This window comes from Bombus fervidus, chromosome 14, assembly GCF_041682495.2.
Source record: "Bombus fervidus isolate BK054 chromosome 14, iyBomFerv1, whole genome shotgun sequence".
NCBI lineage: Eukaryota > Metazoa > Arthropoda > Insecta > Hymenoptera > Apidae > Bombus > Bombus fervidus.
The window spans coordinates 5,288,382-5,293,935 of NC_091530.1; the positions used below are offsets into that span (position 1 = coordinate 5,288,382).

Genomic DNA, 5,554 nt, shown 5'->3' on the forward strand with positions numbered 1-5,554 from the left:
AAGGAGAGAATGGAGAGGCAAAGGATGGACACGGAGGCGGCGGGGTGGTTAACCAGCGAGATAACACGGCGCAACTCGGCCTCGACCAACCCATAACTAAGCTACGCCTTATTTAAGGCATTATAAGGGCCCTAATTAATACAATGTAGGGGTAGGCGAGATTTTTTTACGAGGCCGCGAGGTTTTATCGCCAATTAAGCCACGGTGCGCTACGGAGCCGGCTGCGGAATGTAAGTAGAGAGAACTGGAGAGAGGCTCCAGGCCGAAAGCGGGATGAGAATGAAGAGGAGGGAAAATTAAAAAAGAAAGAAGGGACAGGAAGATCGTATGGCTAAATGTTTCCCTATAACGTTGTGAAACGATCGGAAGGTATTTAAGTGATACTTTCAGTGGCTTCATATCGATGTTTTACGCTCTTTCCTCGAATTCGTTTATAGTAGCGCTTGTAATTATTCGAATCATGCAGATATTATAATGTAATATTAAATGTATAGGCAGAAGTAATGATTACTTCTAAAATAAACAAACTTAAAGAATAATTTCATAGAAGATCCAAATATATAAATATCTGTTAATTTAAAAAGCTCGCAGCTTAAACTTTGTAAAAAAAATTAGTATTTTCATTCTACAATTTGGTAACAACGTAGATATTTACAAATTTCATTTCGAATATTCAGCGAGTAATATTTCCAAAAATTTAATGAACGATTGACGTTAAACGAAATTAATGTTGTAATTGAAGAACAAAAAATTCTAGCTAAGCGTGATATTAAAATTAACGAACGCTTACTCGTCGTACAAAAGGAAGAAGAAAATATAAGACGTTTCAGATATTTTCAGAAATATTTGAAATGACTCACCGACTGGAAACATCGAAGACAAGCTGGCCTCGGAGGAAGCAACGTTCTCGACGGTAATACTCGAAAAAGAAACATCCGTTGGAATTTAATCCACTTTCCGTTGCATTTCCCGCACCAGCTTCGGTTCTAATCGAAGGCTCGCCGATTCTATCGTGGAATTGATTTCCTTCTCATCTGAATATAATTTTCCCCGGACGATCACGGCCGCCGAGGATAATGACGGAGTTACGCCGTAACACCTCCGAGGCATCTCTCTCCCTTTCTTTTTCTTCTTTTATATACATACATAACGTATATGCATTGTGCTCTGCACAGAGAATGTTCAAGCGTACCGTAAACCAGAATTGTACACCATACACGCCATAGAACTGGCCTGTGTTTATATCAGTGTTCGTACACTCGTATACTGGAACAATAAACTATCATGCTCGACCGACTACTCGAGGTGAGCCTCGAAATTTGACAGACATGACTGTAACGAATTGTAAGATATGCCGCACTGTTACAATCGAAAGAGATTCAGTGGACAGTTTGTAACATTGCAATTTGCTGCGTGTCGTTAAGACATGTAGTCCGTACGTATTCGATCCTAAAATAAAATAAAAAAATGGTTTTGTAGTATAGAGTCAATTTAAAACATGCAAAATATATGACTTATTACTCGTACCTTTCTCTCTCTACCTTCACGTGCGTTGTAGAAAAGCTACGAAAATCTTAACTCTCACCGTCCAAGTCTTCTTCGCTCTTAACGCGTTCGTTGCTATCATCGAACCATTATCGATGTACGATATCTATAAAAAAAAGACAAAAAGAATCTCTTACCCATCATATTATTCTCTAGCGATCATAGTAAGAAAGTTTCGGAATTCGACTCTCTAAAGCCTTCTTTACCCTTGACCGACAAAAAGGATAAAGAATCGATTAACGATGCGACAAATTTTGAAATTATTCTACTATGAGAAACAAGAAATAAACTTATAGTGTTCTCTCCTCGCGTTACTCGCGTACATACAATCGTCGTGAGAAAGCTTCAGAGACCTAAACACCAAACGCTTCTCCACCCTGAAACAACAAAGTGGCATCTCGCGGCGCGTAACCCTTGCCGTTCGTCCCCACTGTCCATCGTAATCGACGTTTCGGATTCTTTACGGAACAACGGACCGTTCTACCAAGATTTATCGGCCGTTCGATCGTATTTCATTACTCGGCTGACCCTCATTGTCCGGCGTGCGCGACATATTTCCATCGGGCTGTAAACGGTCGAAGGAGCCGCGCGGCGACCGCACATTTCGTTCGGTTAGCCTCGTGGCTAATTCCCGAACGTCCGGCCGTGGACGAAGTGCATAAATAACCGGGCAATCGTGGGTGACGAGTTTTCGCGTCGCGTACGACGAGCTTAAATCTCCCCGGGGCCCAAAGTGACGCCTCGTAATGCGGGGTTTGCTCCGTTCGAACGACGACACAAGCGCATCGACGTTACGGTCCCGCATTGGCAGGCGTTTGAAATACACTCGGCTGAATTATGAACCGTAAAAACAAGTATAGCGGCCGGAACGAAACTCCGTAGGGCTTTAACCCGACTGGTAACCGTAGGCCGTAGGTAACCGTATTCACCCTCGCCAAGGGTTATTACTGTGCGTGACTCGGTGTGGTCTGCGGTCCAAACACCTCGCCAGGATGCCTTCTGCAACGTAGAATAACAGAAAGAGAGGCGAACACGGTTAGGAAATGGGAAAGAGAGAGAATAGAACGAGGTGAACACGAGCGTAGACGAAAGAAGAAACGGAATGTGTGGTGGACGACGGAACCACCTCTGGTCGCGAATTCGAGTGGCAACCGCGCCTCGTTAACAGCTCGTCTCGTTTCGAATACGAATGGGATACCGCCAGTAATTTCTTCAGGGTTAGTTTTCTTTATGTAAGCGAGCATTGTTCTCTTCGTGAGAGGATTTTCGGCTTAGATGCTGGGTCATGCGTATGGTAAAGATGGAACCTTTGGAATAACGTTATTTCATCCCTTATGGCATACACTTTTTTACGGTTCAGCGATTGAAATTTGCTCGATAACTCAACAAATAAAACTAATAAATTACGAGCTGTACCGCGTTTATCCGTTTCTGCAAGGAATCACCTGTGTAGGAACAACGATATCTACTAGTTTCGCATTTCCACATTCAAGAATATATCTTCGTGTCTAAAAATTAATAGTTCTTAATAATCGCCAATAAAAGAATCGGTAAACCTTAAACCATCCAAGCATTTAGTACCCGCGATTCTTACGTCTATCAAAACATCCATTCTGCCATTTTGTTCACTCAAAATCAATAAACATCTGCCGTTTCAAAAAACCCTTCAGAACGCTATAAACAACACGACATAACGATACATCCATTAAAGATCTCGGTGGACGCACGATCCCCGAGGTGCCTTAGAATCGAAACACAATGAAAACAGGAATGACCACCTGGTAACGAGACAAAGAGAGGCGTAAAAAAAAAGGAAGAAAAAGGCGAAAAGACTCGAAGGTTAAGTACCAATCGAAATAGCCTTACGCGCGTCGTTCGAGGAAGGTTGGAGGCGGCAAGGGCATCGGCTGTTCAAGGATTGGAACGCGAACCGTGTCAAGTATCCTTCGACGTGGAGGTGTGGTGACCAGAAGAAACGAAAGGCATCGGGTCTCGAGGATGAAGAAGAAGAAAAGGAGATGGACATTAGCGTAATGACGTCCAGAGTGAGGCGTAATGACACCAGGGTCATCGAGCGATACTGCAGTGGATCATACGGCGAGGTCGTGATGGCGAGGTCGTTCCCTCCACCTGAACCACCTCGAACGCCACCACCATCACCACCACCACGCTCTTTCTCTCCCTAGCTTCCTCTCTCCCTCTCCTCTCCTGCTTGTTCTTCCTCCACCACCTCCTCCTCCTACTTCTACCTGACTCCTACAGCTCCTCTTTTCCTCCTCGTATTCGCAAATGCGCCCGCGGAATGAGCCGGCTCGGCCCCGACTTGCCCGCCAATAATAATTCTTACCGGATTCAATTTGAATAATGCCGCGTGCGGTTTCCATCGGCATGCCCGAGCACGCCTTATTATCTCACGTACCAACTCGCCTACTCGATATCCATCGATGGTAGGTATATCCCCCTCCTCGCCCCAGCCACCATTATATTTTTCCCCTCTACATCCACCGACACAGAGAGGATCTTTTCCCTCGATCCTCTTCCATCTCGGATCGCTCTTTCCTTCCTTCTTCGTCCCTTCTTCGTCCCTTCTTCCTTCCTTCTTCCCCTCTCGGCCCCATTCCGCTAGTTCGCGCGAGTACCTTGCCGATGGTTACAATTCTAGGATTTATCTCTCCTTTATCCTTTCATTCCTGTCTCTTGGTTAATGTCGTCGCGCTCTTTTCTGCCCTCTTCGCCGCGGCCTCAACGCCGTGTTGCTCTCGCCTCGTTTCATAGAAATCCGCCAGGAAAAGGAGTACGTTTGAAATACACGGTGGCTCGATCCAAGTATCGAAGGATAGGAGAAGAGAAGGAAAGAGAAGAAGGAAATAAGGGGCGAAAGATCGCGGAGGTATAAAGTGTTTATACTCCGGAATCGCCCTGCTGGAATCGATTTCCAGTCGATCCCCGAGTCTCTGACCCTTTCCAACAACCATCGATACATATGTACGTCTATCCTCGAAGATTAATGCGATATTGCGCCAACTTTCGTCACGTGGAATTACAATCCCCATCCCCTTCTAGCAAATTAACCCATACTTTACCGTCCTCGTTTTTCCTTCTTCGTTTCAGCTACCGATCTCCCTACTTGTTTTATCAAAATTACTCGCGCCTCTTCAAACCTCCAGCAATTTCTACTTCTTCTCTCTGTTTCTTCCGATGTTTCTCGGTCTCGCTCTTCCGTCTATCTGCTTCGTTTTCGCCCTTTCGATCTTCTTCGTTCGAGAAGATACACCGGATCCGCGTTAGAGATCCTCGCCACGAAAATTCCCAGACTATCGGTAGTTCTCTTCCTCGTATATGCCATATCGAAGACGGTATGTGCGCCGTCACGGTCCACGGAATAGTCTGTTTTCCTCTTTCTTTCGCCAGTCTGTTCCATCTTGTCGGAGAAATCAACTATCCCAGCCAAGTGACGACAGATCCTCTTCGCGAGCTCCGACTTTCGATTGACACGTTCAAAGAGTCGATGCACTTATTGTCACGCGTTCTCTTGCCCGTGACTTCGAGTCACGGTTGCCTCTTCTTTGGTCTCGTCAGCTTCACGCCATTTGCAAATTCGTGACACACGTTCCGACCAACGTCTGACTTAACGAGCCTTGTTCTAAGATAATTTGCGCCTGAAATAAGCAATAGATATGGAAATTATGGCGACAGGTTGTTACCCTCGCGTTGTTTTTCGTCGTTCAATCAGAAAATTGATAGTGAAGTCAGATGAATTTAATTTTGATTACGATTTTTTGTCTTCCGAGTATTTTAAACGAAGATTAATGCCAAATATCGTCTTATCGAATCACGTTCAGTTTGCAATAACAGAAATACAAACATCACATTGCACGATATTGATTTCAAGATTTCAAATTTCAAATGTCAAAAATAAAAAAATGGAACGCTGAAATACCGTCTACTCACACGGTTGATATCTAGTACTGTTATTCGATAGAACAATAGACAGACATATGCAGAACAA

At 44.5% G+C, this 5,554-nt stretch overlaps 1 long non-coding RNA gene across 1 annotated transcript; it reads right to left on the reverse strand.

Annotated features, from left to right (window-relative positions):
* Window positions 1-820: 820 nt before the first annotated feature.
* On the reverse strand, window positions 821-5,197 carry LOC139994338 (uncharacterized). Its single transcript, XR_011801614.1, has 3 exons — window positions 4,629-5,197; window positions 1,528-1,651; window positions 821-1,449 (listed from the first exon to the last, which is right to left on the reverse strand). It is a non-coding gene; the product is annotated as an uncharacterized lncRNA (long non-coding RNA).
* Window positions 5,198-5,554: the final 357 nt, after the last annotated feature.